The sequence below is a fragment of the Ovis canadensis genome, chromosome 4, assembly GCF_042477335.2.
Source record: "Ovis canadensis isolate MfBH-ARS-UI-01 breed Bighorn chromosome 4, ARS-UI_OviCan_v2, whole genome shotgun sequence".
NCBI classification, from domain to species: Eukaryota; Metazoa; Chordata; class Mammalia; order Artiodactyla; family Bovidae; genus Ovis; species Ovis canadensis.
Window position 1 is genome coordinate 79110146 of NC_091248.1, and position 24287 is coordinate 79134432.

General features: G+C 44.4%; 1 protein-coding gene across 6 annotated transcripts in view; it reads left to right on the plus strand.

Annotated features, from left to right (window-relative positions):
- The window catches only part of PDE1C (phosphodiesterase 1C), a 541038-nt gene that overhangs the window by 50063 nt on the left and 466688 nt on the right, over positions 1-24287 (plus strand). The gene's annotated exons all lie outside the window — the stretch shown is intronic.

Sequence of the window (24287 nt, forward strand, 5' to 3'; positions counted from 1 at the left end):
TTTCATTTTCAGTGTTCAGTGTTAGGACTCACAGACACCTGCTGTCAGAATGCTGCTTCAATACAGGACTGCCCAGGACAGGGCAATAGGTTTTGGAATATTGAGTGTGCTTGGGAGGCCAGCTTCCACATGTGACCCTGGCTATATGGCTGCATGGTGTTTGAGTGCACTGAAAGATTTAAGAATGAATCTGGACTCTTGCCTTCTTTTTCATTATCAACCATTACTTCTTTTCCCCGCTGCCTCTGTGCTCCTGCCTGGGGCCACATGTGGCCACTTTTACATGTCCGCCTTTCTCTTTCCCTATCTTTGCATGAAGAAAAAACACAGCATTTATTCATTCATTCCGCAGATCAGGTGTGGGGTGCAGTCTTCACTCTTCCTCCTACATTTCTGTCATTTGTCAGAATGTAGAAAAAGCTCCTGGAGAGCAGGAGCGTTATATTATCTTGGTTTTGTAGAGGAAGTGAGTCTCATAGTAGCTTTTGTAAAACCTATCTCCTTGGAAACCCACTGACACATAAATCGTCATCCTGAACGCTTTTGAGACGTGCTTCATTCTACTGGCAGTTCAGAAGCTCTAGTGGTTAAGTGTGCTTCCCTATGAGAAATACTCGTATTTCCTTTTCCTTTACTCATATCTGTATGTCCCAGATTTTAGTGTTTCTTTCTGGGAAAGAAGGTGATAAAGGCAATTAGCACTGATTGACTCCTAAAAGCCCAGTAGAGTTTTCTCTTCACAACTGCTGTCGAATGTAGACATCGTACAGGGGAACTGGAGCTTGGAGGAATGACTTCCAGGCAGGTTTGAATGCAGGCTGCTGCCTCTTACCTTCAGCTGTCAATTGTTAGAAGGACTTTTCCAGGCCCCACTGTCACCAACTCTTGCCCCAACCACAGTGTTCTTGAAGACCTGACTTTTCAGCTGATCTGTGTGATGGTAGAAGACTTTATTTTGCTGTTTCTGATGTGCAGTTTGAATCATGTTAAGTCCACCCAGAGCCAGTTCCCATGACAGGTGGTCAAGGAAAGTGTGACTCATTGAAAACCACAGACAGTTTCCACATTCTGTTTTAAACTAATGTCATCAACTTCCTCTCACTCAGAACCATCATGCCAAGCTGCTGATCTTTAAGGCTCAAAAGACTAATCCGAGTGTTCCCTATTCTCCCTGGCTTGGAAATAGTCTGTGCTTATCAACCCAGGAGGACTGGTTACTGCCTGTGTGTGGAGCTGCCTTTTACAGTGTTAATTTGTGAAAAACTGTCTTGGAACCATCTCCCTAAAAAAGTACTTCATACATGTGTTAATTGTGCAAGAGTGTGTCATGCCCATGTGGTCCACACAAGCCTCACTCTCCCTCCTCCTAATTGTCCCCCTTTCCCACCCCCATCTGCCCAAGACACCACCTCTGCAAGTTGTCTGTTGGGAGTAACTCATTTGTATCAGGCACCCCAGGAAGTCAAGACCCTGGATCATCCATCACCATCTCCCAGACACTCATCTCCACATCACTCTTGTATCTTTTAATTGGACTCAAATTCACTCTTTTCCCTGTTGCCTTAAACCTTCCATGGGGCCCTATGGAACTCTCATTGTCTTATCAGTAAAATCTGCGTCCTCAATAGTTTCTGTGAATGGCTACTTTACGTTTTTTTTCTCCAGCTTGAACTGGGCTGTCTTCTGAGGACATTGCTTCCTCTGGCGGTTTTATTCTCCCATGCCCACCAGGCTCAGAGGCGAGCATGTGAACTTCTTATTCTTCACGGCCACATCGGGCTGTTGTTCTTGCCTCCTGAGAAGCCCCAGGTCTTTTGAAGTTCCTGCCTCAGCTGGTACCATCTGCCCCTCTTCCTCGTAATTGTCTGTAAACTGGCCGGTCATTCCTTGATGACTTATACCTGACTCACCACTCTTGTCTCAGTATTTGGTGGTTTCAGTATACCAAGACCAAGCAGGTGATCCTTGCTTTCTATGAATTTACTTCCTCACCTGGAACAATCTTGTCTTTCCTTAGCCACTCATTTCCTTGAGCATATCCCAGACTTTGTAGTAAATCATTGTATTCTCCAACCACTCCCCCCATAATCTCATTAACAATATCCCACTTGTTGATGGACCCTTTCCTTCCTTCCTTGTCATTCCTTCTAGAAGCCCGCCTACAACAATTATTCAACTGCATGGCAACTCCAAACTATTGAACCTACCTTGTTTTCACTGTCAGGTCGCCAGTTTCCTTCTTACCCGTCTCGTTCCCGTGTGCCACCATCACAATTGCTCCTGTGCATGCCGTTTCTACTCACTCTCTATTTTACTTGCCTGGCACAGCCTGATAGCCAGGTAAGCCACCAACCCTCTGTCTACTCTCTGACAGCTGAAATGTGGCTGGGAAAAACATAAGCAGGCTTACTATCTCATTTAAAAATTGATGACCTTGAGATGGACTTGGAGGGTATATTATGCTCAGTAAAATGTCAGAGAATGACAGATACTGTATTATGTCTCTTATATATGGAATCTAAAAAATAAACTAGTGAGCATTAAGAAAATGAAATAGACTTATGGATGTAGGGAATAAGCTAGTTGTTTACCAGTGAGGAGAGGGAAGAGGCAGGGGATAGGAGTAGGAGATTAGGAAATATAATTCAAACTACATAATAAACTACAAGGATAGCACAGGAAATGTAGTCAATATTTGATAATCACTTCAAGTGGAATATGACTTTTAAAAATTGCAAATCACTCAGTTGTATACCTGAAACTTATGTAATATTATACAATTATACCTCAATAAAAAATTCATGTCTATGAATCCCGTATCGGACCCTTGTTCTTCCTGGTAAATCGTAATACCCTCTCCTACTTTGAGAGGCACCTGTTTTATTTTTTATTTTGGCTGCGCTGGGTCTTTGTTGCAGACCTTCAGTTGTGGTGCCTGGGCTTAGTTGCCCTTTGGTCTGTGGGATGTCAGTTCCCCGACCAGGGGCTGAACCTACATCTCCTGCATTGAAAGGCAGATTCTTAACCACTGGACCACCAGAGAAGTCTCTCGGGAGACTATGTTTGATATACTCTCTTCTTGCCTCAAAATTTTCATTCTGCTTCCTCTTCTTTCTCTGCTGATGACAGTGCTGCTTATTTCCCTGAGAGAAGCAGCTGAAGAGCACTTCCGCATGCTCCCATTGCCGTGTCGTGAATCCTGCCTTCATCTGCACTTATACAGTCTGCATTTATATCCTGCACTTCCTGTTTCTCCCCGTGTGCTGTCTCCTGGTACAGCCCACGGGCTGGGTCTAAGGCCGATATCCCACCTGTGGACGTGGACCTTATGTCTTCCCACCTTCGCAGGATCTTCGCTCATGATTATTGCCCTCCGTTTCTTCATCAATTTTTCTTTTTCTTCTGGGTCATTCTCACCAGTACACAAGCATGCTCTAATAGTGTCTACCTTAAAAAGAAAGAAACGAATCCTATGTGCATTGAATTCTCTTCCAGTGATTGCCTCATATCTTGGATCTTCTTGGTAGGAAAGTTTCTCAACATAATTTTTATACATGCTGACTCAGTTTTCTTTTTTTTCAATTGAAATATAGTTGACATATAGTATTATGTTTTCTTCAGGAGTTCTACACAGGGATTTGACATTTGCATTCATTGTGAAATGATCACCACAGTAAGTCTGGTAACCATCTGTTCCTGAACAAAGTCACTACAATATTATAGACCATATTTCTTATGCTGTATGTTACATCCCCATGGCTTGTTTATTTTGTAACTGGAGGTTTGTAACTCTTAATCCCTTCACATAATTTCTACCATCCCTGGCCTCCTTTGCTTCTGGCAGCCTTACGTTTGTTTTCTGTTTTAGATCCACAAATACAAAAATCATATGGTATTTGCCTTTCTTTGTCTGACTCATTTTACTCAGCAAAATAAACTCTAGATCCATCCATATTGTCACAAATGGCAAGATTTTAGTTGCTGAATAATAGTCTGTTGCTTAAGAAATCCTTTCCTATCCTGAGGATATGTCAATTATACTTTATTTTGAAAGTTTTGCTTTTTGCATATAGGGCTTTATTCTGCCTTGAGTTGAGAGTTGTACATGGTGTGAATCAGGACTTTATTTCTTCTCCAGTTAAGGGTAATGAACAGTTCCAGCATCCACTAATTTATAATGCCTTTTCTGTTATATATCAAGTTTTCATATATAGCAAATATTCCAGGACTCCTTATCGTGTTCCGTTAGTCTGTATGTCTAGTCTGAGGCTAATGAAAACATTCTTAATGGCTTCATAATTAAATGCTAATGTCTAATAGAATGAGAATTATCCTTCTTCCCACCTCTGTTCTTTAAGATTGCTTTGGCTATTTTTAGACCATTTTACTGCCTTAAAAAATTTTAAAACAAGCTTGTCAAGTACCATGAAAACCTTTGTTGGAATTTTGATTTATTTCTTCAACAACAGTTATTTGTCACTTATTATGTGCCAGGCACTGTTCTGATGCTTTGCAAATAATTACTCAGTTAAAATGTATACTTTTATTTGAAGAGAATTGACATCTTTATGCTGTTGAGTGTTCCCATTCATGAACATGGCAAAGGTCTAGCTTTCTTTAATATCTTTTAATAAAGTTTTGTAATTTTCTCTGTAATGATCTTGGTGGTTCAGCTAGATTTATTTCTTGGCACTTTGTAAATTTTATTGCTGTTGTAATGAATATCATTTGAAAAATTACACTTCCTAATTGTATATTGCTGGGATAAAGAAAGCAAATATGTATAGATTCTTATTATTAACCTTAAATTCAGCAACTTTGTTTAACTCTTTTGTTAATTCAATTATTTGTCTCTGAATTCTCTTGTATTTCCTAGGTAAAAAAATTGTAACCTCTGCTGGTTAGGACTCCTAGTTGAGCAGAAGTGGTGATAGTGGGTATCCTTATTTCATTCCTGATTTTCAAAGAAAATTTTCTCATTTTTCACCACTAAGAAGAATGTTTGCTATAGTTTTCTGATAGATTTTCTTTATGAGATTAAAGAAGTATGTTTTTATTTTTAGTTTGCTGATTTTTGTTCTGTTTTGAATTTTATTTTTTAAATTAACATAGCATTTTTTCTGGTGTATTAACCCATGCTTATATTTGTATAATCACCACCAGTGAGTTTATAGAACAGTTTTATCAACTCCCCAAAACTCCCTCCTGCTATTCTTTTGTACTTAGACCCTCTCTCTACTTTTAACTTCTGGCAACCACTAATCTCTGCCACTATAATTTTCTTCTTTTCAAGAATGATACATGATTGGAATCTTCCATTTATAACCTTTGAGACTGGCTTTTTTTCATGGGGGCCTATGAGATTCATCCAAGTTGCAAATACCAGAAGCTTGCTCCTTTTGTGTGGCTGAGTAGTATCCTATTGTATGAATGTACCACAGTCTGTCCGTTTGCTCTCTGAAGGGCATTTGGGTTCTTTTTGTTTTTTGATGACTATGAATAGAGTTGCCACAAACATTTGTATACAGGTTTTTGTGTGACCTAAATTTTCATTTAGGTAGATACCTAAGTGTGTGTGTAACTTTGTAAAAAAAAAGTGCCAGGGTATTTTCCAGAGCGACTCTACCATTTTGCATTTGCACCATGTTTGAGAGTTCCAGTCATTCTGAATCTTCACTAGCACTTCATATTGTCAATTTTTTTTTTTTTTACTTTAGCCCTCTTATTTGTCCTCAGAAGTGTGTAGTGATATCTCTATGGTTTTAATTTGTACTTCTCTAATGGCTAATCACGTTGATCATTTTTTTATGTGCTTTTTAAGCCTACTGTATATTCTTTTTGGTGAAGTGACTATGTTTTTGCCCAGTTTTTAATTGTGTTGTTTCTTTTCCTACTATAGGGTTTTAAAAATTGTGGTAAAATTTACATAACATAAAATTTACTGTTTTAACCATTTTAAAGTTTATAACTTAGTGGCATTAAGTACATTCCCAGTGTTGTACAAGTATCACCACCATTTATTTCCAGAACTCTTTCATCATCCCATGCAGAAGTTGTACCCATTATATGATAACTCCCCAATCCCTGCTCCCCCTACTCCCTGGTAGCATCTGTTCTGCTTTCTATCTCTGTGGACTTGCCCATTCTAGGTATCTGCTATAAGTAGAGTCATTCAACATTTGTCTTTCTCTGCCTGGCTTATATTACTTAGCATAATGCTTTCAAGGTGTGCACATTTTGTAGCAGATATCAGAATTCCATTCCTTTTTATGAATGAAAATGTCCCTATATGGAGCTACTGCATTTTGTTTATTCATTCATCTGTTGATGGACATTTGGGTTATTTCCATTTTTTGACAATTGTAAATAATGCTACTGTGAACACTGGTGTACAAATATCCCTTTGAATCCTGGCTTTCAGTTCTTTGGGATATATACCTCAGAGTGGAATTGCTGGATCATCTTTTCTGTCTTGTTGGGTTTTTTTTTTTTTTGGTGTGTTCTTTTATTCATTGAAAAAAAAAATAACGTATGATTGATTTATAGTGTGGTGTTAATTTCTGCTGTACAACAAAGTGACTTAATTTTACATATATGCATTCTCATTTTACATTCTTTTTCATTTTGGTTCATCTCCGGATATTGAATATAGTTTCCTGTGTTATACAGTAGAACCTTGTTTATTGTGTTTTTTCATTCATGAATAAGTATTCTCTGATTTTTTTTCAAAGACCCTTCCTACATTTATGGATATGATGTTTTTGTTTTCTTCTATAATTTCTTAGTATGCAAAATCATAAGATTAGTAGGTCCTCTAATATTATTCTTACAGTTCTGTGATAAGCATAATTTGTTTAAGCTGTATCATAAAAAGTACATTTTTGCTTTCCAGTTTACTAACTGCTATTGTCTGGTGTTTTTTAGTATTATTTCACCTGTGTGAATATTCATGTTAGTAACAAGAAAATATTAAAATTTCCCATACTTTTTCCATGTGTTTCTCTTTTAAATAGTTATTTCCATCTGCTGGCTTTAAGATTTACTTTGCTCCTGTGAAGAAAGAAGCTGGTTTTCCTCATTTATAGAAATTGGACTATTAAGTGTAATGGAAGAGGGCTAAACTGGAAGACAGCTATACAGAGAGAACTGTTAGTCGTCACTAGACCCTTCTTCTAGTAGTTATACGTAAAAGCTTCTTCCAGCACCAATTTGCAGGTAGCTCACTAGTCTCTTCCCTCCCAGGCTGTGTGCAGAGTGTGGAACCTGGGAATCTGCAGTCCTGGTTCTTCCTCCTGCCTGGTTCCTAACCAGCTGTGCACAGGGTCAGTGTCAGGGACTCAAGCAGAAAATGGATGGATCAGGCTCATGGAAAGTGGGTGTGATCATGTTCAGTGATGTCTGAAATGTCATCTCATGACTGCTCTTGAGCCAGGAAGGACCAGTTGAGTGATTCTGAGCAGGTCAGCTGGCTCCTCTAAGCTTCGGTGTCCGGGGAGTCTTGGTGTTTCTAGAGATCTTTAAGGCCTTCGTGCCTTTTAGCCTACTGTGGGGATGTCTGGCCTCCATTGTCTGGGAAGGAAGCTGGGTGACTCTTACGCATCTGGAAGGGGCTGTTAATGAGGCGCCAACAGGAGCAGGGCTGAAAGCAGCTTCAGGAGGATGAAGCGTTTTAATTGGCATCTTCCATGGAGTAGCAAATTAAGTGCTCGGATTTCCTCCCTGTGTTCTTTCTCCCTTGGCTCCTGTCACCCTGGCTGGAGCCCAGACAGAATTGAGTTGCTGCTTGGGGATGGTTTTCAGGGGCTCCCAGGGAGGCCTGTGCTGAGTCTGAGTCCTCCCTTCAAGGTGGATGCTGACCGCCCTGACAGCCACTGGGGAGGGCCTAGAAGCTTCCACTTAGCAACTGTTTCCCTCCTGGGACCTGACATGCCTACAGAGGGACATGCTTCTTGCCTCTCCTGGAGATGCTTCGGAGGCGTGGCCCTTCCAGCTCCCTCTCCCCTCCAACCTCCTTTGTCCTTAAGCTTGGACTTCAGAGAGTTGTTTGCTAGGGGATTCTCCCTAAAACCCCTCTCTTGCTGCCTCCACCTACAACTGCAAAAGTGATTCTGATGCAGAAAATGGGTACTCTCCTAGGTAACCTAGTTCTGATCATCTGTGGTTGCACTTTGTATCAGGACTGGACCTGCCTTTAGTTATAAAAGATGCAGGTCCCAGCTGTGCCACACCCAGCTGTGTGATCTCGGGCAGCTCGCTCCCCCTCTCTGGGCCTGTTTATTCATTTTTGGCTGCATGAGGGCTTTTCCTTAGTTGGGGCAAGCGGGGCTATTCTCTAGTTGTGGTGCTCAGCCTCCTCACTGTGGTGCTTTCTCTTATTGCAGAGCACGGGCTCTAGAGCCCATGGGCTCAATAGTTGTGCCGCATGGGTTTAGCTGCCCTGTGGCGTGGTGGAATCTTCCTGGACCAGGGATGGAACCTGTGTCCCTGCATTGGCAGGCGGCTTCTTATCCACTGGACCACCAAGGAAGTTCCCCTCTCTGAGCCTTGTATTCTTTCAATGCAGAGGGAAAGATTTGAGGTAAATTCTTGATTGCCAACCTCTTTCCATCTGAGATCGTCTAGAAGTCTGTTACCCCATTTCTGCCTGTTGAGCTATGAAGAACCTTTGACAATGCTTGGAATTATCCCAAGGAAGGTATAGACATCAAGGGGAAAGAGCAAGGGCCATGGAGTCAGACATACATAAGGTCAAATCCCCACATACTGGCAGGGTGGTGGTTATTTTGTAGAACCATTGCTGGCTCCTGTGTACCCTTGTACAAACTGGAGAAAGATACTGCATCTGAAGTCACTTTCTGCTGAAAAATTTTCATGACAGATGTATAAATCTATAGACTGTGATGTGGCTTGTGCTCCCTAGAGTTGTGCAGTACCCAACCTGGCCAGCTGTACACCTCAGCTGTCTGTGTCCTTAGGCAAGTTCTTCAGTGTCTTTGGAATTTTGCCTCTCTGGAAAAAGGGGATATGATGTCTGCCTCATAGGGTAGTGGTGAGGATAGAATTGTGTACAAAGTCCTGGGCTCATACAGAGTGGTTGCTCTGGAAATATAAATTTATCTTTTGTTTTTCCAGGAATAATCTTCCTGGGAGGTGGTTTTTAGAGCCCAAAGGCCGTATTCTCCAAAAAAAAAAAAGAGCAGCAGGTGGAAACTTAGTGTTTCCAAGGTGGGTTTGGGACTTGGAATCACATTCTCTCAGTTTGCCTCAGCTTCTGGTGCTGTCTTGGGAGTTCATTCCAAGATGCCTTGGAATGTTGCTTCGGTTTGCCCTGTAGGAGGGAGGGAGAACCCCCAGTGGCAGGGTGATTATCTAGGGTATAGAGTGGTGTCATGGTTGCAAGGCAGTGGGAAGGCTCAGGAGACCAAGGGCTAGAAAGGAATAGCGAAATGGGCTGTGAGAATTCTTGCCTGGCCTGGGGACACTCTGGAGAACCCTCCCTGTGGATGGGGTGAGCAGAGACACACAGGCTGTTCATACCTAGTCCTCCTCCTCCTGGCAGGCAGGGCAGAAGCACTGGTCACCCCCTGAGGCAGGGGACCTGGGGTGGAGGCTGCTATGGCTGGAGTCAGGGAGCTCTCCCAACACAGAGGTGTTGGAAAGAGCACCGTCTCTGGTGTTAATTTCTCCTGCTTTGGAGTTTCAGGATTGTCACTTTTGTCCCTGCTCCCCACAAATTCATATGCATCAGTGGATGTGACAGTATTTGGAGGTGGGGGCTTTGAGAGGTCATGAGAGTATAGCTCCCATGATAGAATTAGTGTCCTTTTGAGAAGAGGAAGAGAGCTAGCCCTGTTGTCATCCATGCCAGTATACAAAAGGAAGGCAGGTACGTTTGGACAAATTCCTTAATCTTTCTGAACTTCAACTGCTTCATTTATAAGATGTGAGTAATTACTTACAAAAGGCTGAGCACAGAAGAGCTGATGTTTTTGAACTATGGTACTGGAGAAGACTCTTGAGAGCCCATTGTACAGCAAGGAGATCAAACCAGTCAGTCCTAAAGGAAATCAACCCTGAATGTTCATTGGAAGGACTGATGCTGAAGCTAAAGCTCTAGTACTTTGGCTACCTGATGTGAAGAGCTAACTCACTGGAAAAGACCCTGATGTTGGGAAAGATTAAGGACATGAGGAGAAGGAGGCAACAGAGGAGGAGATGGTTGGATGGCATCACTGACCCAGTAGGCATGAGTCTGAGCAAATTCTGAGAGATAGTGAAGGACAGAGAAACCTGGCATGCTGCAGTCAATGGGATCACAGAGACAGAGATAACTTAGCGACTGAATAAGAACAAAGTAATTACTATTTCTACCTCTAAAGATTTCAGACCTTTTAGAATAATATTCAAGGATTGTCAGGACCCAGCCTCAACCTCCCTTTTCACTATCATTGCTGGTACCTTGCACTCCCATCATCTGAGATGCTCTCCCATTTCCCAAACACATAATCTCCATGCCTTTCCTTACTTTTTTCTTTTTGTCTCAGCAGGAAATATAGTGTTTGTCTTTTCTGGGCATGGTGAAATCCTCCTTGTTCTTCAAAAGCCTATTCTGTGAAGGTTCTCTAGTCCTTTCTTGTATCAGTTATCTGTTGCTGAGTAACAAATTATCCTGCAGCTTAGTAGCAGAAAGCAACAATGAACACATCTCATCTCACATAGTTCTGTGGGTCAAGAATCAGATCAGCTAGGTGGGTTTTAGCTCAGGGTCTTTCGTGAGGTCGCATTCAGGATATCAGCAGGGGCTGCATTCATCCGAAGTCTTGATGAGGACTGGACGGCCTGCTTCAGTGTGGCCACTTGTATGACTGCCAAGTTGATGCTGGCTTTGGTGGGAAGCCTCAGTTTTTCATCATGTGAACCTCCCCACAGGGCTGCTTGGTTTCCCTAGAGAGGCCATCCAAAGTGTGAGTGGCAGCTTTTCTGTGACGAGGACTTGGAAGCCACACCCCATCCCTTTCTCATTATTTTGTTGGTCACGTTGGTCAGTGGGTCAGTACTGACTCTGCGAGAATGGAGCTCATAAGGGTGTGAGCATTAGGAGGTGAGGCTCATTGGGAGCCATCTTAGAGGCTAATATCATATTTCCCCAATGAAATTAAGTGTCCTGGTGTTCAGTCATATTCATTAATTGACAGGGTCTTTCTGTGTCCCTGCCCTATGCCAGCTGTGGGGATATAGATGTGAACAAGACAAACGAGGTCTCCTGCCTCATGGAACCCACAGTCTATCAGGGGAGACGGGCATTACGTCTGCAGATCCTGAATCCATTACAGATTTCATAAATGCCATGAAAGCAAGAAAGGAAAGGAAGTGGGGACAGTAAGAACATATGATGAGGGGACCTCATGTAGTCTGGGTGGGGTGCAAAGGGTGGGCTTCCCTGAGGATATTCCCTCCTCTGTGCTCCCAGCACTTTGCACTGAGGACCTCCTTGGTGCTTCTTCAACTGAGCTATCATTATTTTCACCATTTTTTTTCCTCCAACCCAACCCCCCATCAAGTACTGAGCTCCTCGAGATCAAAGATCTCGCCTCACTGCAGTTCCCATTGTCCAAGCCCCGCCCAGAGCTGAGCACCCACTAGGGGCTCCGCAGATGTGAGCTGAGTGACTGTGTGGTCCATTGCCAGGAGAGCCCTCCTTTCCTCAGGAGGTGGGTGTGTTTGGGGAGAGGTAGAAGGCAAATATGGAGGCAGTAGGATCCAATTAAGGATGAAATAGGGTCTTCCCTGGCAATCTTGTGATTAAGACTTTGCCTTCTGATGCACTGGAGTCAGGGGTGGGAGGGGGGCGGCGCATGGGTATGAGTTTGATCCTTGGTTGGGGAGCTAAGATCTTGCATGTCTCACAACCAAATAACCAGAACATAAACAGAGGCAATATTGTAACAGATTCGATGAAGACTTTAAAAATGGTCCACATCAAAAAAAACCCAACAATAACAACAACAACAACAAAAAACAACAAAGGATGAAACAGTCAATTTTCCACCCTCCTGTGTAAGTACCACCTCTTTATGGCCTCTGCCCATGTGTGGCTGCTTTCTGTAGCAGCATTAAAGGAGCCCCTGGAGAGGAGTTCTGATTGGATGTTGTGATTTGGGAAGATTGATGTATTGGGCTTCCTTAGCTTTGATGTATCCACGAGTGGAAGCTGGCTGTTTTGGCAGCAGTGAGAATGCTAATCTGTATCACAGTAGCCCCTGTTTAGTGAAGTGAAGTTGCTCAGTCGTGTCTGACTCTTCTCGACCCCATGGACTGCAGCCCACCAGGCTCCTCCATCCATGGGATTTTCCAGGCAAGAGTAATGGAGTGGGGTGCCATTGCCAGCTCCTGTTTAGTGTGGGCTTATTTTGTGCTGGGCCCTGCAATGTGCCTTCTCGCCACTCCATTATGTCCCACCTCAGAGCCTTTGCACTAGCTGCCCTCTCAGGCTGCCATGCTTTTCCCTGGATATCCCCACTTCAGGTGGGTGTCTGCTCAGAGGTCCTCATCAGAGCTCCACTTGATCATCTCATCTGAAATTGCATCCCAGGCAACTTCATCTTCCTACCTGAGTGCATTTCTCTTTATTGTACAAATCATATATGCTACTGCTGCTGCTGCTGCAAGTTGCTTCAGTCGTGTCCGACTCTGTGCGACCTCATAGATGGCAGCCCACCAGGCTCCCCCATCCCTGGGATTCTCTAGGCAAGAATACTGGAGTGGGTTGCCATTTCTTTCTCCAATGCAGGAAAGTGAAAAGTCAAAGTGAAGTCGCTCAGTCGTGTCTGACTCTTCGTGACCCCATGGACTGCAGCCTACCAGACTCCTCCATCCATGGGATTTTCCAGGCAAGAGTACTGGAGTCAGGTGCCATTGCCAGCTCCTGTTTAGTGTGGGCTTATTTTGTGCTGGGCCCTGCAATGTGTCTTCTTGCCACTCCATCATGTCCCACCTCAGAGCCTTTGCACTAGCTGCCCCCTCAGGCTGCCATGCTTTTCCCTGGATATCCCCACTTCAGGTGGGTGTCTGCTCAGAGGTCCTCATCAGAGAGCCACTTGATCCTCTCATCTGAAATTGCATCCCAGGCAACTTCATCTTCCTACCTGAGTGCATTTCTCTTTATTGTACAAATCATATCTTAGGTTATCTTAAATGCAGACTCTCGCATCTTAATCCACTTGGGCTTCTGTAACCAACATGTCATAAACTGAGTGGCTTAAACCATAAGCATTTGTTTCTCACAGTTCTGGAGGCTGGAAAGTCCAAGATCAAAACACCATCAGGTCCAGTTCTTAGTGAGGGCCCACTTCCTTGCTAATAGACAGCTACCTTTTTATAAGGACTAACCCCATTATGGGGGCTCTACCCTCATGACCCAGTTACCTCCCAAAGGCCTCACCTCCAAATATCATCACATTAGGGCTTCAGCATATCAATTTTGGGTAGACGCATTCAGTCTGTATGTAGCACCTGGGAATAAATAAAGAGGTCACAGTGTTTGTCTAGGGTTGTAAAAGATTTGTGTTAGTTGAGATGTAAAATTTCAGTGTGACCACAAATTATGCTGATGTCTTCATCACTTCATAGGTTACAGTGTTTACTTATAAGGTTGCTCATCAAGCCCTTTCTTGAAACAACAGTGTGGAGAAGGAAGGACAGGTTTTCTGTTATTTAAAAGCCATTTTCTTGGAGAACCAGCTCAGACTCAGAGAGGCTGAATAAGGGAGTCAGGTACAGGCGGAATTCAGACCAGGCCCTGGAAGTCTTAAATGCAGAGCTCTGTTGCTGCCCTTTGTTGTAAGTGATAAGCTACAGTGGACATCAGAGTCTGCGAGCACATGAAAGTCACTGTTCTCATACAGCTTTGCTAACCCAGTTGCCTAAAGTGAGTAGAAAAAACTATCTCCATTGACTGTGCATGTCCCTGGCCGTTCAGACATGGTTCATTTCTGTTGGCCTCTGTGCAAGGGCCAGCTGAGGGACTGTTGGAAGCTCCAAGGCAGTGTTTTCTCAAATTTCATTCTGAGCTTCAATTCAATTTCCTCAGACAGCGCTGTTCTCCCCAGTCAAGGATACACACCCCTACCACTGCAACCTCACTCTCTTTGGGAGTACCCTGGATTGTCACAGCGCTCATCACAGTCCTTAGCAATCAGAGTCCAAGCTCATTAGCAGAAGACGCTCTGAGAGAGAAAATGAAAGATGCTGTGGTCCTCCAGGTAGTCAGGAGATGCCCCAGGGGATGTGAGCATGGTTGTGCTTGGAAGAAAAAACGGGCTTGTGTGAAAACTACAAAGGGAAACAAAGAGAAGAAAGCATCAGGAATGTCCCCTGAAGGTTTGCAATGTGCATTCCAGAAGCACCGAGGCCACCTCACCTCCCCTTAACATGATTTAGTTGAAATGTATCCTCTTAGTGGGGAGGCTGTACAAATTGAACAAATCCAACCAGTAACCGCTGGATGAGGACTGGCACTCTTTGAAAAATGGATAATGCTTCCTGTCTTTCTGGTTCATCTGTAGATTGTGGTATATTTTAATAGTTTTCTTTCTTAAATAATACAGTTGGCTACCAGTGCCCAGGTCCCTGGGAGTTTCCCCCATCTACAGCTTGTCCTCCTCTGCCTCCTCCCAGGGACCAGAGCTGGGTCCTCCCCTACATTTTTTTGTAAGTCAATTTTTATAACATAAGATTAAAGGTGCTGAACACATCGTTTTGTCCATCTCTTAGTTTTTCTCCCCTTGTTAATGGTAAAATGAAAGGACCACAGTGAGGTTTTGACTTCCTAAGATCCCAGAGCATCTGACTCCAGAATCCAAAGACACCATTCACCCATTTCTGCAGCAGACAGTTGTTGAGATCTGTGTGTCATGTATATGCCAAGCAGTGAGGATAGAGAGGGAATTAAGATAGTGTCCCTACTTTCATAGAACACACATGTTATTAAATAAACCAAAAGGAAATAATACTAATACAATTGTTGGCTTTTATTGGGCATCTCATCATGACTGTGTGATGAGATGGTGCTGGGTATCTCACCATTTTAGAATGGCCTTCCCAGGTGGCACTAGTGGTAAAGAACCTGTCTGCCAGTGCAGGTTAGACATAATAGACTTGGTTTGACTCTTGGGTTGGGAAGATCCCCTGGAGGAGGGCATGGCAACCCACTCCAGTATTCTTACTTGGAGAAGCCCATGGACAGAGGAACCTGGCAGGCTGCAGTTCACGGGGTCACAAAGAGTTGGACATGACTGAAGCAACTTAGCACATCTCACCCATTTTATCTCCCGTCCCAATAACCCTGAGAGGTATTGTGACTTAGCTGTGCACATGAGAAAGGGATTCAGGGAAATTTGGCAACACAACAGAGGAGCCCGGATTCCAAGTCAGGTCTGTCTGACTTGAAAGCCTCCAATCTTCCCACCTGCTGTGATAGAACACTGGTGTTGAGAAGACAGAGCAGGATCCCAGAGAGTATGATTCTCCGGGGGCGGTTGCATTGGGGTCCTGGTGTGTGAGTGGGCATTTGTTAGTTGGAGAAAGTGGGGAAGGACATGAAAGTCAAGTGAAGAGTGTTAATAAAGGCATCAATAGGCAAATGCCCAGAGTGGACCCCGTGGGTAGAGGGCTCAGGATGGCTGGTAGGCAGGGATGTGGAAGGATGGCTGGGGCCTCGGCAGTCAGGCATGGACTCTCTCTGGAGATCAGGCTGTGGGGAGACCACAGATTATATTTACAAAATAGGACAAGACGGAGGATTGAAAACTCAGATGCCTTTGGGGTGCAGGCAGTTATATAAATGAGGTAGTGAAAAGCAAAAGTCACTCAGTCGTGTCCGACTGCGACTCCACAGGCGGTAGCCTGCAAGACTGTCCATGGAATTCTCCAGGCAAGAATACTGGAGTGGGTTGCCAGTCCCTTCTCCAGGGATCTTCCTGACTGAGGGATCAAACCTGGGCCTCTTGCTTGCAGGCAGATTTTTTTCTACCATCTGAGCCACCAGGAAAACCCTGATTATCCTTGATATGATTTGTTTCCAGTATCAGTTCAGTTCAGTTGCTCAGTTGTGTCCAACTCTTTGCGACCCCATGGACTGCAGCACACTAGGCTTCCCTGTCCATCACCAGCTCCTGGAGCTTGCTCAAATTCGTGTCCCATCAAGCTGGTGATGCCATCCAACCATCTCATCCTCTGTCGTATGGTCATTTAAATATAAAGCCTCCTCTGTACTGGAAACCATCTCGGATGACAGAGGATGAGATGGTTTCCAGTATAGAGGAGCCTTTAGATTTAAATGACCATATCCTGATGTTAACTACGTAAGTCCATCCCATAATTGTGGGAAATTTTATCCTTAGTTGAAATTTTGTTTGTTGCTCTGATTGAGCTTGGATAATAGAGGAAAATGTATATTTATGGCCGCGATCAGAGCAGGAATTATTAACTGGTTAGGTGAGGGGCATCTCATCTAGTAATATCAATAGTGGCCTGAACATGACTATAATTTTTCTTTAAGATACATTTCCTAAGTGGAAATTGCTCAGTCGTGTGTGACTCTTTGTGACCCCATGGGCTATATAGTCCATGGAATTTTCCAGGTCAGAATACTGGAGTGGGTAGCTGTTCCCTTCTCTAGGGGATCTTCCTGACCTAAGAATTGAACTGTGGTCTCCTGCATTGCACGTGGATTCTTTACCAGCTGAACCTCTAACCAATTAGAGCCTTGGAATGGAGAAATCCACCAAGGTAACCCAGAAGTGCTAGACAGAGGTTATTGGCCACAAACTCAACAACTGGATTAATTTTAAAACTAGCATAGGATCCTGTCTGTGATAGAAAAACATTTGATTCATATGCAAAGGTCCAAGAAGTGAAGAAAACACTGTAAATGATCATATGAATCAGGTGGAGGACCTTGGGTGAGTTGTCTGCTTCGAATACCATCTTTTTTATCCTCCTGTGGGTGTAGTTTTTCCAGCATTGTTTGAGTAATTTTGAGGTCAGCAGTCCTCTCTATAGGCCAGTAGGTTGGTTCACATTTGTTGAGAGGGACCTTGTGCAGGGACTGTTGAAGGATTCTTCTGCATTCTGGGGTACAGAGAATAAGATTGCTGCGAGCTGCTTTCAGAAGGTTTGTTTCCTCTTGTTTTAGGTTTTGTGATGGAGAGGTGTGTTCATTCCAGATAGTACTGAGAGGTACTTGAGATGAGAGAGTGGGATCAGGGAAGGCCTCTAGGACGTTTGGGTTGAGACCTGGAAAATGGAGGCTGCTGTGAAGGAGATGAGATTTATAAGAGGCAGGGTAGTGTAATGGTTAAGAGAAAGACCTTGGAACTAGACTGGGCAGGTCACCTGAGCTCTCTGTGCCTCAGTTACCCCATCTGTAAAGTGGGGTAACCATAGCCCAACTTCCCAAGGTGGTTCAGAGGATTGGCTGAGTTAGCACTCATAAGTGCTTAGACTGGCACCTGGAAGGCCCGTAAAAGGGTCTGCAGGGGTTGCTGCTACTGTTAATAAGAAACCTTATTACCTATAGCAAAGCATTCCAAACAGGAAAAGAAAGTGAAAAGGTGCTGACTTGGGAATGTGTTCAGTGGGTTTGAGAGAGAGAAAGGTGGCCAGAGTAGCAAGAGCTGTCAGCCAGCAGATGGAGGAGATGAGGTCAGATCAGGGAGGGTTTGTAGGTGACGATTTGCACACAGTGAGAAGCACTGAGGGTTCTAGGCGGGGAGGCGGTATGGTCTATGGGCTGGCTGCCGGGCGGAGCAGGAGACCCTGGGAATGTGTTAGGGTCATCCAGGTGAGGGTCTCTGGATGCTCAGACCAGAGTTTTAGGAGAGGAGCTATGAGTTAGGGTGTGTTTTGGAGGTAAGGATTTGTTGATGGAAGGGCAATGGGAAGGAAGGAGACCATTTCTGTCCTAAGAGACTGCCCTGGAGGGAGGAAGGTAGTGGGGAGTGGTGCCATTGACTGAGAGTGGGAGAGAGCAGATTTTGGGAAGGAACATTTTGCTTTTTCATGCTGGGTTTGCAAGTCTTAGCGCACACTCGTGTCTCAAGTAGGCAGCTGGAGGGAAGCCGACTGACGTGAGCAGTAGCAATTCATGTCACTGTGGTGAGCTGCTCCCAATGATTCAGATCATTTACTTTTAAACACTGCTTGCCAAACAGAATACATTTGCCTCCAATCTGTGGCCCCTAGTGGTTCCCAAACTTGCATTCATTTTAGAAAGTAAATATAAATTGCTAGATTAAGAGTAAACCTTTAACTGGTTGCTAGCAAAGCTCTTAGGTGTCATGGAGGAAGAAGGTCCCTGGCTACTTGGCCTGTGTCCATCCAGAGGCCTCTGTGACTTCACTGCCAGTCCTGGCTTCCTCCGCTCATTTACCAGCCCTTCAGTTAGCAGCCTATGTGCTGGCCCTGTTCTGGGCTGGAGGGAAATTGTATGAGATGTGGGCTCTGCTGTGAGAAGCTCATTCTAGCGGGCATCTAAGTTCCTTGCCCAAAGGAATGATGTCTTGTGCTAGCTTTTTTCTTCTGGTTATCTTTTTTTTTTTTACATTTAAGATTATGTATTTATTTACTTATTATTGAAGTGTAATTGACTTACAGCGTTCTGTTAGTTTCAGATGTACTGCAAAGTGATTCAGTTATATATGTGTATATATAAAATATATATTTCAGATTCTTTTCCCTTATAGGTTATTACAAATTGTTGAGGGTAGTTTTCTGTGCTCTGTAGTATGTACTTGTGTGCTAGTTTTATTTACTGGAGGCATTTGATCTGTTCAGCCCGCAGGCAGCTGGTAACGATGCAGTGATTTATGGTGCTGGACATATCAGTGCTGGCAGCGCATGTCCAAGCCACGTATCGGGTGTGTGTGTCTGTGTGTCTGTGTGTGTGCATCTGTGCACTCTGAGGTGCTTAGGGAGTAGATCTGGTAGTCGTGGCTGTGTGGTTGACCTATGCCCCAAATCTGAGGACCTCCTTGTTTGTCTGAGCCTTTGTGCCCTGCTGGTGGCTTGGCTAGGGCAGGCAGTGGTCTTCTAGGTCATCTGTTCTATCTAATACCTGTGGAGGAGAGTGAGTTTCTCTCACCCTCTCTGCTTGGACCCTACTTCTCACATGCACACCCTCTCAGTATCTGTCCTCAAGTGGGTTTCAGAGTCATACTGGTAGCTCTTCTTTGTTACAGCTTGACTGAAAGAAACAAAGGGAACTGGACATTGAGTTCAACAGTGTGCACTTTTAAAACCACCCAGGGTCTTTCCAGTGAGCTCTCAGAAAGTGTGCTTAGCTGTTCCTTTTTAGGAGGGTTATGTTCTTTAACACCTCGCTGCTCAGAGTGTGGCTTCTAGACCAGCCCATCGGCACCACCTGGGAGCTTGTTTGCAATGCAGAATCCCAGGCCCCACCCCAAACCGACTGAAACAAAGCTTCAGTTAAACAAGATCCACCAAAGGTTTTTGTGCACAGGGAAGTCTGAGAAACACTGCTTCAGATTGCAGGCTTCTGGAAAATTCAGCCTCTTTGCATGGCTCCTGAATGTACAACGAGAAGAAGTTTCCCAGATGCTCTGTGTGTCTCCTGAGAGCCAAGCAAAAGGAGAACCTTGTCTGAGAAGGTGGAGATCAGGCTTCGCCTGGAGATCACTGTGGAATGCATGTTCACCAGTGGGTTGCCGAGGCTGTCTTTTCTTTTGGCAGTGATTTAAGTGACTTTACTTTTGGGGGTCAAGGCCTTGGGACATTTTTGTCAAATGAGGGGGGAATGGGGCTTGTCCATCAGGAGAAGAGAGGGCTCAGGGGGCCGAGGCCATGATTGTTATCATCAAATGTTGGAAGACCCTGAGAAGGAAAAGAAATCAGGCCTGTTCTTGTGAGGGCAGAAGGAAGACCTTCAGAACGATTCCATCATCATGAAAAAGCTCAACATTCAGAAAACTAAGATCATGGCATCTGGTCCCATCACTTCATGGCAAATAGATGGGGAAACAGTGGAAACAGTGTCAGACTTTATATTTTGGGGCTCCAAAATCACTGCAGATGGTGATTGCAGCCATGAAATTAAAAGACGCTTACTCTATGGAAGGAAAGTTATGACCAAGCTAGACAGCATATTCAAGAACAGAGACATTACTTTGCCAACAAGGTCCATCTAGTCAAGGCTATGGTTTTTCCAGTAGTCATGTATGGATGTGAGAGTTGGACTGTGAAGAAAGCTGAGTGCCGAAGAATTGCTGCTTTTGAACTGTGGTGTTGGAGAAGACTCTTGAGAGTCCCTTGGACTGCAAGGAGATCCAACCAGTCCATCCTAAAGGAGATCAGTCCTGGGTGTTCATTGGAAGGTCTGATATTGAAGCTGAAACTCCAGTACTTTGGCCACCTCATGTGAAGAGCTGACTCATTGGAAAAGACTCTGATGCTGGGAGGGATTAGGGGCAGGAGGACAAGGGGACGACAGAGGATGAGATGGCTGGATGGCATCACCGACTCGATGGACATGAGTTTGAGTGAACTCCGGGAGTTGGTGATGAACAGGGAGGCCTGGCGTGGTGTGATTCGTGGGGTCGCAGAGTTGGACACGACTGAGCGACTGAACTGAACTGAAGGTTGCAGAACTAATCAGAGGTGAGGGGCCTGCCTCCAGGGCTGAGCTCTCATGCCTGGGCACAGGCCAGGCATGAGCTGGATTTGGAACATGACAGGGAGTCTCAGCAGGATATGTGGAGTGGGACCAGTTCCAGTCCTGTGAACTGTTGAAAAAAAGAGAAGAGCTCACAGAATGAGGTTCAATTCCAGCTTATCAGACCTGATTGGGGCAAGTTACTAACTTTCCTAAGCCTCAGTTTCCTTATCTGAAAATAGGAATCATAATACTTACCTCATAAGATGGTGTGAAAGTTTAATAAAAATTACGAGTCCAAAAAAAGTTATTGGCATAAAGTTCTTGGCAGCCTGGCATGAAATAGGGCTTAATACACTGTAGTGTTTTCCTTCTTCTCTGTATTCATCTCTTTTTCCTTATTTGAATTGAGCTTAATTAGTTAAGAGTTTGAGCAGCTGGCTTGATGGTGGATTTCAATCTTGTTCACTTCTGATCTCGTTAACTGCTTGTGGCTGTTCTGGGCCTGGTTTGCTCAACTAGGGGGTATTTCAATGAGGCCAGAATAGTAGGGGGCCCTGTATGGGTACTGCTTTGGTCACTCAGCTGTCACCCCTGTTGTGTGCCTGAGGCCTGTGGCCTGAGGTCTGCGGTGGTCACCAGGGCACCGTCCAGGAGGGCCAGGCAGAGCCCACAGGCTGTCACTGTCAGAAGCAATCTGGTCCACTTTGGGTGGAGGGCTCTGGAGTGACTGCTGACCCTGGACCTGTATACCCAGCACCTGAATATGCAGACGTACCTGCTCTTGGATAAATTCACATGTCTATCTGCAGATGCAACATGTTTATAGAAGAGAATGGGAGAGAAGGCAGAGTTGCAGCGAGAGGCATTTTATTATTTATCAAGATAGGAAAGAACATCTTTCTCTACTTTTTACTACCACCTCCCTCAATAAAAAGCGTTTCTTGCTTGAGAAAGGGAGAAATTTGGGGTATAGTTGGTCAGTCTCAGTCTGCCCCCAAGTCCTAGAATGCACAACATTTCTTCCCTCTCTTATCCTCTCCACCTCCCTGGCTCTCACCTGTCGCAGGTCTCCCAGAAGCCTCTGTACTCCTTATTCCAGGCCACCCCAGCCTCTCCCTTCTGTAAACACGGACTCTTCATTTGACATTCAGCGGAGTTTAGGTCTGTAGTGGTAAAGAATCCGCCTGCCAATGCAGGAGACTCAGGAGACTTTGGTTGGATCCCTGCGTTGGAAGATCCCCTGGAGGAAGAAATGGCAACCCGCTCCAATATTCTTGCCTGGAGAATCCCATGAACAGAGGAGCCTGGAAGGCTACAGTCCATAGGGGCGCAAAGAGTTGGACACAACTGAGTGACTGAGCACAGAGTTTAGATCATGTCGTATATTAATATTATGTTTTCCTAGCTCGACCTCAGGTTTCCTGAGGTCAGGACCTGGTAGGTTGGCCAGGTGGTTTTTGCAGAAATACCAGTACCGTGATACATTCATGTTGCAACGACTCTTAATAATCTCTGTCAGGAAGCTCAGCACCAGGCTTCTGGTCTCAGGGGACTACTCAAGGACCAGTTGCATTCATCATTGAGTCCAGCAAAGACATGTGGAGGCAGGGGCTCTGGGAGTGCTCAGTGGAGGTTAGTAGATTGTTTGAGTAACTGGAAGCCATGAAAAGTTAGTCTGAAACCTGGCAACTTGGAAAGAGAGGCCAGGAAAGGGAGCCAGGTTGTGATTGAAAAAAAAAAATTCACCTCTATTAATATCCTAGCTTATTCCATAAAGGATGGGTGTATGGAGAAAAATAGAAATAAAATATAATTTGTAGAATGACATTGAATTTAGATACATAAGTGTATAAAATCAGCACTAGGGAAGAAAGAAATATATTACATGAGCCTTTTCATATGACCCAAATTCCTTCAAATTAATTTTTGAAAAAGTAGAGAAAGTCTGTTTCCCAAGGTGTCCTCTCAGGTTGGCAAGGGCTTTCTTGATTTTCTGTGTGTGTGTGTTTCCTTGCAGTCTGGCCCACAAGACTTGCCTTCTGCAAGGATTTGCCCATTACTCCAGGATAGAGGGGTCTGTAAGGTATACCATCTCTGCCACTCTCAAATCATCAACCGTGATGAGTCATCACTACAAATTGGTTTTATTTTCTTTTGTGTTAGAGCTTGATTCAGAGTCCATTTGACAGCCAGATTGGCCCAAAAGGTATAATGAGGCAGTGCCAAGTATTTCTGAATAAAGAAGTGGAGAAGGGAGTAGCCTGAGAGGAGTGGTGATACCTTTTTTGACACTAGGGCACATGGTCCAGCTGGATTGCAGAGCTTGGTTCTGTTTACAGAACTGGAGAACAGAGAGCCTTCCTCTGCGGCGCTTCTGATCTGAGGCTGAGTGGAGGCAAGACGAGGAGTTCTCCTGCCAGGTCTGGGTTTCTTGGCAAAAGGCTCATCAAACAGTACTGACACTCGGATGTTTAAAGTGTGATGGGCAGCACATGAGTTAAGAGCACTGGCTCTGGAATAATGTGTTGGATTCAATTTCCAGATCTGCCGTAGTTGTTTCATCACAAGGAATTTTCTCAAGTTCTCAAAGACTCAGTTTCTGCATCTGGAAAATAGGGAAATCAAGTGATGGCCTCACAGAGCTGCCATGGGGATAAAATTAGGTGATGAAAGAGTAGCGCTTAGTGTGTTCCTTAGTTATACAGCAGCTCTCATTTTAAGCAAATTGAACAATATATTTTATAGAAGTATTTAATTCAGTGATCTTTCTGAATTATCCACTCTTTGGCTAATTCTTTTATGGCCTGTCCAACCCGGCAAAGAGCCCCTGGAGAAGGAAATGGCATACCACTCCATTATTCTTGCTGGGAAAATCCCGTGCACGGAGGGACAGGTGGGCTGCAGTCTATAGGGAGGCCAAGAATCGGACTGAGTGATCAAGCACGCACAACCTGGCAGAGACTTCCCTGCACACTCATCCTGCCTGCCCCCTTCAATCTCCCGTCCCGCCCACGATAGGCTTGGTAATGTGTTACAGACATATCCGGCTACACTCAGACTCAGCATCAGAAGTCTTCCTAACACAGTACCCTGCTCAGCCATTGCCAATCAGAGTTGTATATGTTTTTATTTAAAATGTATCCTGGGGTTGGCAAGCATCAATATTTATCAAACCCAAGGAAGTCAAAGGAAATGCAAGCCTTTACTTTTACTCCTGACAAATGACTCCGAGGGAGCTAAAGAGGTGGAGTACATTCCCTTCTCCAAGAATGCTGGAATTGGAGGTGGAAGAAATGGATGACATTTCCAGCTCTGATGTCTGGACTTAAGTCTGATCTCGGACAAACCACCTGATCTCTTGGAATGTCAGTTTCTTCTCTTGAAGAGAATCAAGTCTTGCCTCCTAGGAGCTGTTTTTATGAGCTGTACTGTTCTCCTGCTAAGATGAATTTGATTTTTGATTCTAGTCCCTTGTTACTGTTTTCTAAGTAGGAAAGGTTTGATCAGGTTATGGAGACACTGGCTAGCTGGCGTTCTTGCATGAATGTGGCAATGAAACTCTTCTTTTTGTAACTAGGTTCTTCCTCTTCTGGATCCTGCTGTTGTGAGTTCTGGC